We start from the raw sequence: 13269 nt of genomic DNA, 5'->3' as shown, positions 1-13269 counted from the left end.
ATGCTAGACATTGCACGTTCCCATTTAATCCTCACACAGTCCAGAAGCTGTTGTTAGCATTTGTCAAATGAAAACGCCACCCTGACTGGTGTGCTCAGTGGTCCCACAAACCAAAAGGTTGTGAGTTTGATTCCCAGTGAGCACACATGCCCTGCTTACAGGCTAGGTCCCCGGTTGGAGGCACACAAGAGGCAACCGATTGATGTTTCTCATACATTGATGTTTCTCATACATTGATGTTTCTCTTCCTCTCTGTCTCCCTCTCTTCCACTGTCTCTAAAAATAAATAAATAAAATTTTTTAAAATGAAAATGGCAATGTAAACTGCTCAATAATGTAAATGAAAAAGGATTCAAACCTCAGTTTGGCTCCAGGGCCAATGACCTGTCTATACTAGCTGATTCTAACCACTGTTCCTTCTGGTTGTTCAAATTTGGTATGATCTGTATAAGAATTTGTTCATTCATCCAACAAATACAGTATCTACTACGTGGTAGTAACTGTGCATAGGTAAAGGCTAGATGAAAATGAAAAGGTTAGATATATCAAAAAAATATATAGCCCTTGCCTTATAAGAACTCACATTGTAATAAAAGGTGAGCAAAAAAAACAAAAACAAAAAGCATAATTAGTGTAGAAACTCCCTTAACCAACCTCCATTCAAACAACTTTGCCATATTAATCAACAATGTCCATTCCCTCTATAAAATGATTAATATCTACAGCATTCTGATCAGGAAGCAACTTCTACTCCTCTCAGTTGAAGTAATGTTCACAAACCACATTCTTGTATTATAAGTATGCTTTAATGAAATGCTGCACTAACCAAACCAATGAAATGTAATTTAAAAACACAGACAAATGTCATTTCTAAGATTTAATGCCTTGGAAAGACTTTATAAAAGTAAGTCTCCATACAAAAACAAACCAGTATCGAACTAGATATGAACAAAGAAACAAAAAATTGGTGGTGGTGGGAAATCATACAAATCTAGAATTCTGCACTTGTATTGCTGCACATGTGGCTTAAGCTCTTTCATTTAAACAAAATACCTAGGGGATGCATTCCAGGTTCAGTTTAATCAAGAATAAACAAATAAATTCCAATCAAGTACCCACACTCAAAAAAATATTGCCTTGGTCATATATGAAAAAATTGGCAAATAAATGTATTTCTATGTTTTGAGTTGAAATAAAATATTTCAATTCAAGTATGCATGTATCTTTAACATAAAAATAACATTCTTTTTTAACTTAAAGAATCATTAGGATAAAGGAAAATCAAATATTATTAGCATAAGCTTATAAATTCTACTTTTCTCTAATATATAAACCTTAAGCAGAAAGTAACTAACATATTCTTCATCATTTTCCTTCATATCAAACTCCTTGCTTATCCATAACTTTTTTGGCATGTATAATTTTTTAACTTTACCTTTAGGCAATTTCTTCAATTAACTGCTCAAGTCTCAATTCTGATAGCACTGGAAAAGAGGACTTCTATTTAAAGTCTATACAATAGTGAAGTTAATACACAGATTACAGTAGGCAGAGGAAGGATCCCTCACAAAGGAGGAATGGTATGAGAGGGTGTGGGTCATGCAAGAATTTGGACTCTTCCATAGAAAATACAGAATAAGAACTTAGAGCTGAAAAGGTCAGAATAAAAAATGCATTGGGAAGATGAAGGCTTAGGTAAACAAGGCTCACCTCCTTACATAACCACATCAAAATTGCAACTGACCTGTAGAACAACCATTACTCAGAACCATCAGAAACTGAGTTGAATAGAAGACTGACGACTACAGAATTAAAGAAACCACACCATCCAAACTGGTAGGAGGGACACAGACAAGGAATGGGCTGGTCCCACATCAGCCTGTTCAGCAGAAGGTAGATAAAAATTTGCGAGAAGTCCTAACCCCACAGCAGGCCCCCCAGCCCAGGGTGCCAGTGCCAGGAAGATAAGTCCCCATAACTTCTAGCTGCAAAAAAAACAGGAAGGACTGAGTGGTGGAAGAAACTTTAGGAATCCCAAGCAGTTCCTCTTAAAAAACCCACACACAGACTTACTCAGACTCATTCCCTCTGAGCTCCAGCACCAGGGTGGCAGCTTGAAAGGCACCAGTGCCATACAGGGAGGAACTGAAGTGTCTGGCATGAAGGCGAGAGCTGGGGGACAGATTTCTCCCAGAGAGAGAGTGGGCAGAGGCCCCTGCCCCCTTTCTGAACCCTCCCCCGACAGAGCCACATTGCCACAGTGCTGGCAGTTGGGTGCCATATGTAAGGCTTCATCAACCTAACACCGTTTGCCCTGCCCTGGAGATCCCCTGAGGCTCTGTCCCACCCAACTTACAGACCCACTCATGCTGTTTTTTTATATGAATGGTTTTGGTTCATACTTCATGACCTCCTAAATCCTCTCAAACAGTCAGCCTCAGTAAGCCCCCAATATCAACAAATCAATTAACATGATATATTAAATAAACAAAATTAAGGATAAAAATTATGATCATATTAGTAGATACAGAAAAAGCATTTGATACTCTTATGATTTAAAAAAAAAAACAAACTCTCAGCAAAGCAGGAACACAGGGAACATACCACAACATAATAAAGGCCACGTATGACAAAACCACAGCTAACATTTTACTTAATAAATAGAAGCTAAAAGTGTTTTCCTTAGATCAGTAATGAAATAGAAATGCCTACTTTCACCACTCTTATTCAACACAGTATTGGTAGTCCTAGCCACAGCAATCAGACATGAAGAATAAATAAAAAGGCATGCAAATTGGAAAGAAATAAGTAAAACTGTCATTATTTGCAGGTGGCATGATACTACGTATAGAGCACCCTGAAGATTCCACCAAAAAACTATTAAACCTGATACACGAATTCAGTTTTCAGTAGCAAGTTACTAAATAAATATTCAGAAATTGGTTGAATTTTTATATACACATAATGAATTATCAGAAACTGAAACTAAGAGAACAATCCCATTTACAATTGGATTAAAAAAAAATACCTAGAAATCTAAACAAGGTTGTAAAAGACCTATACTCAAAAATTTTTAAGACACTGAAAAAAGGATTTGATGATACAAATAACTGGAAGTATATATATGTGCTCATGGATAGGAAGAATTAGCAACATTAAAATGTCCATACTACCCAGACCAATCTATGGATTCAACGAAATCCCTATCAAAATATCAATACCATTTTTTCCCAGAACTAGAAGAAATAATCCAAACATTTATTTGGAACCATAAAGGACCAAAACAGCCAAAACAATCTTGGGAAAGAACAAATTTGGAGGTATCGCCCTACCTGATATCAAACTATACTACAAAATTATAGTAATCAAAACAGCATGGTACTGGAATAAAAACAAGATATATACCTCAGTGGAACAGAACAGAGAGCCCAGAAAATAAACCCACGTCAATATGATCAATTGAACATACAATGGGGTAAAAGCAAGCTATTCAATAAATGGTGTTGGGGAAATTAGATACATAAAGGAAAAAAATGAAACTACACTGCCTTTTCACACCACGCACAAGTATAAAACCAAAATGAATTAAAGATTTAAATGTGAAACTCAAAACCATAAAAATCCTAGGAGAAAACATAGGCAGTAAAGTCTCTGATATTTCTCTTAGCAATATTTTTTCTGCTATATCTCCATAGGCAAGGGAAACACAAGAAAAAAAATTAAAGAAATGAGACTACATCAAAAGTTTATGCACAGAAAAGGAAATCCTCAAGAAAATGAAAAGACAAACTATAGGAGAAAATATTCACCAATGATACAGTTGATAAGGAGTTAATATCCAAAATTTGTAAAGGACTCATACTACTCAACACACACATGAAAAATCCAATTAAACAATGGGCAGAGGACCTGAATAGATACTTCTCCAAAGAAGACATACAGATGACCAATAGACATATGAAAAGATGCTCAACACCACTAATCATCAGAGAAATCCAAATTAAAATCACAATGAGACATCACTTCACACTGTCAGAATGGCTGTCATCAATAAATCAACAAACAAGTGTTGGCTATGATGTGGAGAAAAGGGAGCTCTTGCGCACTGTTGGTGGGAATGTAGGTTGGTGCAGCCACTATGGAAAACAGCAGGAAGTTTCTTCAAAAATATGAAAGATGGAACTGACTTATGACCCACTGATTCCACTCTGGGTATATATCCAAAGAAACCCAAAACTCTAATTTGAAAAAATAAATGCACCACTATGTTCATTACAGCAATATTTACAATAGCCAAGATACAGAAACAACCCAAGTACCCATCAACAGATAAGTGGATAAAAAAAGTTGTGGTACATATACACAATGGAATATTACTTGGCCATAAAAAATAAAATCTTACCATTTGCAACAACATGGATGGAGGGTATTATGCTAAGTGAAATAAGTCATACAGAGAAAGACAAATACCATATGATTTACTAAATGTGGAATCTAAAGAACAAAATAAATGAACAAACAAAATAGAAACAAACTTACAGACACAGTGAACTGATGTTTGCCAGAAGAAAAGAGAGTTGGTGAGATAGGCAAAAAGGTGAAAGAATTAAGTACAAATTGGTAGTTACAAAATTGTCATGCGATATAAAGTTTAGCATAAGGAATATAGTCAATAGCCAGGTCAGTACTTGAATTATCAAGGGGATCACTTTGTAAATTATATAATTGTCTAACCACCACCCTGTACACCTGAAACTAATATAAAATAATATTGAATGTCAACTGTAATTGAAAAATAATATTTGAAAGTTTCACTCAAAAGATGAAAGATAGATAGATAGATAGATAATAGATAAATAAATGCCTGTGGAATACCCAAGTGATGATAACTAGCAGGTATTTTGACATGGATCTGGAACTCCGTATTTCTTTTTTTAAAAACAAAAAACATGGGCTGGAAATACTGATTGTAAATCAACATTACACAGATGATAACAGAACAAATTCAATCACTCAGTGAGAGGATACCAAACTGGAATAGGAAAAATTAAATGGTACAGCCAGAAAAATAATTTTGCCAACTAGAGATGACCCTGGCATATATTGAAAGCTATTCAATCAAGGAAAAACTGAATTTAATTTATAAAGAATATGAATGTATCTTGGAATAGTTCATAAATTTCAAACAAACCTTCCCTTAATAACAAAATTGAACTAAGTAAAAACACTCCATTCCCTAAGCCCTCCAGTTACTTGAGGTTTACTGAACTATTCAAAATGTTAGTTGAAACATAATATTTCACTCAATAACCATAGTTTATCTAATTAACACACTGTGCCACTAGCAAGATGAGTAAACATCAAAACACCAATTAATATTTGGTTGAATACTTTTAAAATTATGTAAGGACTGGACTATGCTGAAGGATGTTGCATACAATACAAACACTTATGGCTTGATTACAAAAATAGGAACTATACTAATATTAAAATGATACCCATCTTAATTCAAATCATTGTAATGTGCCATAATGAAATTTTACTGAACAATCACTGTCTCTTTGCCCAAGTAAGAATATTTCACCTCATTAAACGTAAAAACATAATACAATCAACATTTTTATATGTACTTTTCAAGTTGTAATAGTCTCTGGTCCTCTACCAAGTTCACAGACTAGTAGAGACAGAAATTAGAATCTTAAAAATCCTATTATGAGATGGCTTAAATTTAAAAAATGAAAATAACCACAACTGAAGCTTATTAAGCAATAATGGCAAAAATAATCCTTAATTTGCGAATGAAAAACCTTAGATGTTAACTGCCTATGTCTCCAGACTTGAGCTATCTTAAATTTACATCAGAAGTGACAACAGAACATAGGTAAACTTGCAGTAAAAAGGTGAATTCTAATTCTCACCTCTTCCTAAGCAATGAACCTCTCATTTCTTATAAGTAAAAGTTAGATAAGAGTCAGAGCTGTTTTGTGTCATAAAATAAAAGTTAATACATCTATTTTGTTCGAGTCTCACTCTTACTAAACAACTGTTTGATTTTTTTTAACTCAATCAAAACCTTTCTTTAACTGCTTCAGCAGAGACTACAGATTGGAAAGGTAAAATAAATTTTTTCCCACCAACTGAAGGCAGTCTTTCTAAACTACAGGTTAGCGCTAAGACTGGACAGTGTGAAGAAGCTTATTCTGCTGCTATTAAATGTATCTTTTCAATAAAGCAGCCCCAGTGAATTCTAACACCATGTATAATCATTGTTCAAATGACCCTTTTTAATTAAAAACAATTTTTTTCACTACTATGCTCCACATTTCTTACGTGATTTTTAATCTAATGTGTGGAGAACTGATTTTTTTTTTTTTGGTCAGACAAATTTATTGTGGTGAATCTGTAAATCAGTGTGTATCAGAGTCATAATGAGACTAAAACACTTTAAGAAATATAACTAAATTTCCCCAGAACTTAAGATCATTTATAAAAATGTGATTATCACAGAACATTCTATGCATACCTTTATACCTTAAATATCATTTTTAACTAATAAAAGTAAGCACCTTCCTCTGTAGTTGTCCCTACCTGCAAAAATTTTACATAATTGTGACTTTAGATTTAGACTCTGTTCTAACAAAGCACGCAATTGCTAGCTAGAAAGGTAAACTCAACGCATTACCTTTATGAGAATTTGGTTTGAATTCATTTAATTAGTTAATCACTTACTTAGCAGGGTTCTTGTGCAGTGGTCCTCAAATTTTAGAAAGCAAAGAATCACCCAGAGTACAAATTTAAATGTGGAATCCTGGGCCCGGACCAGAAGGATTATCATTAGCACCAGAAATACTTTCAGAAGGAATAATGCTAGAAAATTGAGACCAAAAAAAAAAGGGGGGGATCATTTTGATGGGGCCAGTGAAGGGCCTGGACTTCAAGGCATTTGGCAGCCTCGGTAGGGCACAGCAGGCATGGCCCAGGTGATCCAAAAACTAGGAAGGCAGCAAAAGAGAGGATGTATGTTCAGTCATGACAGTAGCTGAACAGTAGGCTCCGTGTTCCCTCCTTGGGTTCCCACTGAAACACATTCCCAGATCAAAGTTTAAATGAGATACAACATTGCACCTGGACTGGAACTGAGGTATCTTTAAGAGCAGCTGAGCTTGCATCACCTCTGCAGTCAGGGCTCCACTTAGAAAGAGGTTAAGAAAACATCTCACTGTCCCCATTCTACATTTCCTTCAGGAAAAAGAACCTGAGCTGCACCCATCCCCTACTGGCTTCCAATCCCCATTCATTCTTTTTCAAGGCAGTTGTCTCCCAATAACATAATGTTCATGGCCAGAAGTGGAAGGTGAAGCCAAATAGAGCATAGCATACTATGATGTGAAGTCAGCAACGGGAAGCTGTGGGAATAGGATGAGCCTCAGCATAATTTTATCACTGCCCCTTCCCTCAAAAAGTCTCAAAAAACTATAAATTACTTCAAATCATGCAAAAAAAAAATTACTCCCCTCATTATAAACACAAGAGCAGAAGATTACACAATAAGAAAGGAAGGAACTTTTCTGGGTACGGAAAAGATCTATCCTTCATATATTTCATTGTACCCATCAACCTGCTGAACAACCCAACACAGAGGAGTGCAAGAATCCTCCAGCATCCAGATGTAGTAAAAGGGATGAAGGGATCTTGCACACCCTGGCCAGGTCAGCACCATCCTTATCCCTCTGCTCTCAAGATAAGAAAACCAAAAACATCAGTAACAGTACTGGGTCAATAAGAAGCTCTTGCCCCATAAGAAAGAGGAGCACCCTGATAAAGAGGAAGAGGGAAAGCCTGCTGCTAAAGTGGGCTTTACATTGGGAATCAGGAGAAAACTTAGAGTATCTACTTTATGCACCCGAATGAAAAGGAAAAAGAAAACCCAGCCTCCAAAAAAAAGAGATGGTGGCAGGGAGGGAACAACAGCTGAGCTTTAAAAAAAAAAAACTGGATAAAGAGAAACTGGAAGTGAATTCAAGCATATCTTAACAGTAGGAACAAATTCTACATTAGAGGCAACAAAGTACAGAAGCAGGAAAAAATCTAATTAGTATTTTAGCATGCACACGTGAGATCTCAAAACACACAGAAGGAAAAGTACCAAGATGAAAAGAACGCATACTGATTGACAGGAAGTACAAAGAATACAGATCTAACCTACAAAACAACTGGCTTTTCTGAACTGAAACCATAAGCAAACATGAAATTGAAAAATTACTCCTGAGCTAGAAAAAAAAGGGATTAAAAAGTTTCACTGGCAACAAAAAGAATAAAAAAACAAACCACCAAAAAGATTTACTCCCATTAATTGAAATAATTCACTATGTTTCTGAGAAAACTGTTGGAAAGAAACCTAAGTCTAGAGGTAAGCCAGTGGAATATCTTTAAAAATAAAATGTAAAAGTAAAAGCAAAGATGCAAGCAGAAAAATCAGTTAACCTACAAAGGAACAAAAACTAGGGATAGCCTCATCTATCTGCTCCACAGCAAGGAACTCTAAAGTGTCTAAACATCTGAGAACTTCTGACTTAAACTTCTGCATCTTAGTGCCTATAACAGAGTTGGGCAGATGGGAAACATTAAATAAATGTAATAAATCCAAGAGAAGCTCAAAAATTTAAATGAATTTATTCTATCGATACATATCTCTACCTCTTTATAATACCTTTATCCTCAACTTTCTAGCTTTTAGACAAGTTGTATCTCTTCCCATTTAAACAATAGATGCGTGACATCTAATCTTTTTGATACGAGTGTCATTCCTTGTATAAGAAGATTATCATTTCTTCATGTAAAACAAGATTTCTCTGAAAGCACAGGAGTTGTTCCACCACTAGTTTGAGCTACTCTACCAGCTCAAACTATCTTGCTGCTTCTGAATAGCAGTACTTACCTCTAGTCGGAGACAAGAACTAATGACATACTCAACAAATAAAAAGGTAAAGAAAATGATTAACACTATATTACAAGCTATAGACTTCATGTTAGTCTAAATACAGATTATAGAGCTATGTGTTTTTAAAATATACTACCAAGCATTATAGTTTTGGGGGGAAAAAAAGTAGTTGGAGATTTTGGTAATGGAATTGACAATCCCTTTAAAGTTTTTTCTTTTTGCAAAGTCTTCACTGAAGACTAGATTAATGTGCCTTTTTATTTCCACAAGCTTTTCACTCATTCACTCAGCATCTACAATATCCTAGCACTTGCTTTGTGTGTCCTTCTAGAAAGGAGTATCAAAATTTTCCTGGTGAAATCAGAGAAGACTCCAAAAATGGGAGTCTGGAAGACCTGAGTTCCATTCCTGAGGAACTGAATTTTGGATTTGAATAAGGGCCTAAAAAGTGGAAACAAAGAAAGTCATGCCCAAAAGAGGGAAGAGCTCCTGCAGACAAGGCCTAAAAAGACTGTGCTAAATTTTTTTTAAAAGTGGCAGTACACAGAGCAAAGGCTGGTAAAATATGAGCAGATAAGTTTCAGTGGTTCCCAGAATAAGGAGGGACCAGTTTCAAAGGAGCTGTTTGGAAATGAGTGGGATCATACTAGCCTCTGACAAAGAGAAGGGGTTGTACTTTGTTACTGCCGGTTAATGCTCAGGAATGAGTTACAGTAAGCATCCTACAAGGTATGAGACAGTCCCATAAAAATGCCAATTAAGACCCCTTTGAAAAAACATTGGGAAGTAGGTTGGGGCTTAACAAAATCCAGAGTATTTAACCCTAGGGTTCCTTAGCTTGTCTTTGAAATCTTCACAATCTGCATTTCACTCACTAAATATTTACTTCCAAAGAAGCTGTGTTCTTTCCTCTGACCATTATGACGCTCAGACCTTAGTTGTGGTCCATCTTTAATAATTACACAACTTTTCATGGTATGTATTTCAGTAAAACACACTCCAGCCTTTCTAGTCAAGCTTCGTATTTTCATGACCCTAATTTATCTTTATTTTGTATGTTATTATATTATATACAGATTATAAACTACCTCAAATATTTTTAGAACCAAATAGGGTATAAATTTTAAAAATATAGGCAACAAAATAAAATGAAAAACAGAAAAAAAGAATATTAGAAAGATAGAAAAAAATACTATATTGAGTCTGTAGTATCCTGGGAAAACTCTGACTTTTCAAAACTCTGACTTTTCATATTAAAAGATATAATATGTAATCTTTGCCTTAACAATCTGTAATCAAATTTGTAAGAAAAGATTCAAACTGAAAAGAACGTTAGAAATAAAAGACAGCAAAAACTAGTGATAAATTGTATAACCACTGTTTAAAGGATTAGTACAGATTAAAATAATAATTTTAATAGTGTGTATTGAGCTCTAACAATAAGTCAAAAACTGTATCAACTTGTTGAAATTTCATTGAAACCCTGAGGTAATTACTGTTATTTTTTCCATTTTACAAATGAGGAAATTGGGACAGAGAGGTTATGTAATTTGTCCAAGGAAACACAGCTGTTAAATGTAGCAATTTGACCTGAGTCAGTCTGAAGTCATACTTTCGATAATCCTTAATTAATTATAAGAAGATACTGAAAGGCAGAAATATAATACATAAAGGGATGAGGAGGATTAGTGGGGGGCAGGGGGGTAGAATCATGTTGAAATGAGGCAGAGTAGACAGGAAAAGAATCTAACCGGAGCATATAGGTTAAGGAATACAAGAAAAAAGGGAGGCAGTTTATAAATAGTCTTAAAACTCAAAAGATTTAATTTAAGCAGTGGGCAATAGGAAACCATTGTAGGTTCTTGAGCTCAAAAGAGATGATTAAAAAAAGTTTTTCTCTGAAAGCTATTACATGACAGCGATCAATTCACAGTCATAAATTCTCTTCCTGGGTCCCGTAAACCTAGGAGATCAAGCACTTCAAGGCTTGGGATGCCATGTACACGAGTGCAGACTCTGATTCTGCGTAGTTTTAGCAACCTTTCCCTAATCTGGATGTTTTAAGTAGGGTTTATTCTCTCTTCCCCTACTTTCTGACTGTTTTGTAGTCAGCATGCTTGACACCTGAAGATATCTGTTTTCAAAGGATAATCACCAAATAATCTCTATGGTGTTTTGTTGTTATGGTTCCCTAAATGATTCAAATCATGCCTCTAGACTCTCAAAACACATTTCTAGACTTCAAAGATATTAATCATATCAAGTCCAGTTTTAAATAATCTGCTTATTTGAACTTTACCTTCTTGCTTTTCCTAAAGGATTGGGTATCTTTCTCAGAAATATACAAGCATTAAGGACTGCTACCACTTTAAAATTTGTCACAAAACATTATGCCAAACTCGACTGCCTCATCATATAGCAAAATCTCAGTTAATCTTATCCCAAATTAAGGGGAAAGGGAAGTGGGAAGGAGAGAAAAGAGGGTGCAGAAATAATCTTGTAACATTCGATAGTGAACTCAGTTCAGAACTGATGGGAACTGCTTCCATTAATTTCCCCCATTAAAATATCAATAACAATTCTTAAACCTTGTAACTGCACGACTTTAATTTGAATTTCTCAATACTCAACATTGGGGGGGAGGGGACATGTTTTCAATTTGTAGATGTTTCTTCTTGCCTATATCTGATCCTTCAGAAGCAAGAAGTTAAGGTCCTACGATGGAGTTGAGTACTAAACAGGGCCTATGTTTTCCAAGTCTTAAAAGTACAAACTTAAGCTCTTACCACAAAGAAGTGGAAGCCATTGTCAAACTGTAGGGGTTTTTTTAATTTAGAAACATGATTCATAAAAACAAAGTGAACCTGTGGCAAGGATTCATTGAACTTACAATGGAGGAACAAGCTGAATGGTAAAAATTACAAAAACCGTGGAAATAGGGCAATAAAACCACAACCTTCTGTATTTTTTTCTCCCATTCAGAAATAATTTTCATCTCAATTAAACAACAACAAAAAAAGGTAACTGCACAGCCTGGGCTCTAATCAATACTATGTCAAGCAAAATATAGTCCCCTAGATAACTAGTTCTTTCTCGGGTGAGCGTTATTAGGTAGACAACAGTCCATTTTGAGTTTGAGAACACATGTAGCTATGATTTTGCCTTTCTGAAATGCTTTTAATTTTTGCAAAAGTAAATGTTTCTATAAATCGGTTAATTACTCTTCTCTCTCCCAACCCCCTTCGTGATTTCAGCTAGGTTACTTTGGAGGAAAAAAAATTTTGTTTATAAATATTAGGTTTTTCCTCCTGATAGTCCATCTGAAACCCCTTCAAGAGGAGCTTGACCATTGTACTTTCCAGTAATTTAAAACCCTTTGTTTCAAGGTTACACGGATAAAGACTTGCTATCCCCGTGCAAGCTTTAACCACAGGGCAGTAACTACCTACGTCAAAGGTGAGGTCCCGGTAGGGGCCTAGGAGTGCGCATGGCAGAGCCTGACCCCCGCAAAAGGGGGCACGCCCCCTTCACTTCCCCTCCCCCCGGCAGTTGGCCACCCCGGAATGCGGCTCCAGCGACAGTGGGGACCGTGACTGCGTTTCTCTGGCGGAAGCCCCTTTTCCCGGCGTTTTGTGCAGGGTTGGGCTCTTCCCCGCCCACCCGCACTCGCCCTTTCTCCCCGTCCCAGGAGTGTTGTGAGAACCGTGCGGGCAGCTGAGCCGGGAAGGGGCAGCCCGCAAAGGCTATGGGAATACTCACCCGGCTCCGCTCGGCCAGACCCGGCCGCCCAGCCCAGCGAGGGCGGGGCGACAGGGCTGGGGGAGGGGAGCCGGGGCGCGGTACCCTTAACTTCACAAGCTACAGCCCCGCCAGCGGCCTCAAGGAGGAGTGGGACGGACCCCTGGGAGCCACAGGGGTGGCGACGGAGGAGCAGAGCCACGCCAGAAGGAGGTGCACCAGGGGAGGTGCCCACCCCCTCCCTGAGCCGGAGCCGCCGCCGCGGGCTACCGAGTTGGAGCATGCGCGTTGCGCCTCCCGCGCACCAGGGGGCCTGCCTAGCGCCACGGCAAACACCCGGGTCTCTGCGCGCGCGGCGAGGGCCTGGGGGTGTGACCTCCAGGCTGCCCGCGTAGACAGCCATCCAGTCCCCGCCCCTCACGTCTCCGGCTGGCCCGGGAACGGAAGTCTTTACCCTCTGCGAAGCACAAAGGCGGCCGGGGAGCAAGCCGAAACCAGGAGACGGGGTGCCAGCGCTTTCAAGGGCATCGGCACGCTCTCTAACATTAGTCAAATGGCAGGAAAATAAAAGGGTGACCAATAGAGAAAGG

General features: G+C 37.4%; 1 protein-coding gene across 2 annotated transcripts in view; it reads right to left on the bottom strand.

Annotated features, from left to right (window-relative positions):
- ATG10 (autophagy related 10) overlaps positions 1-12749 on the bottom strand; it is a 214151-nt gene extending 201402 nt beyond the window's left edge. For both annotated transcript variants that reach the window (XM_054578556.1, XM_054578557.1), the window contains exon 1: positions 12701-12749. The gene's annotated coding sequence lies outside the window, so the exon portion shown is untranslated. The remainder of the gene's footprint in view (positions 1-12700) is intronic.
- Between the last annotated feature and the right edge of the window lie 520 nt (positions 12750-13269).

The sequence above is a fragment of the Pteronotus mesoamericanus genome, unplaced genomic scaffold (genome assembly GCF_021234165.1).
Source record: "Pteronotus mesoamericanus isolate MK-2021 breed Mesoamerican mustached bat unplaced genomic scaffold, CSHL_Meso_final contig_50, whole genome shotgun sequence".
Taxonomy (NCBI): Eukaryota; Metazoa; Chordata; class Mammalia; order Chiroptera; family Mormoopidae; genus Pteronotus; species Pteronotus mesoamericanus.
The sequence above is the reverse complement of the archived record's forward strand: the minus strand, read 5'-3'. Positions and strand labels throughout refer to the sequence as shown.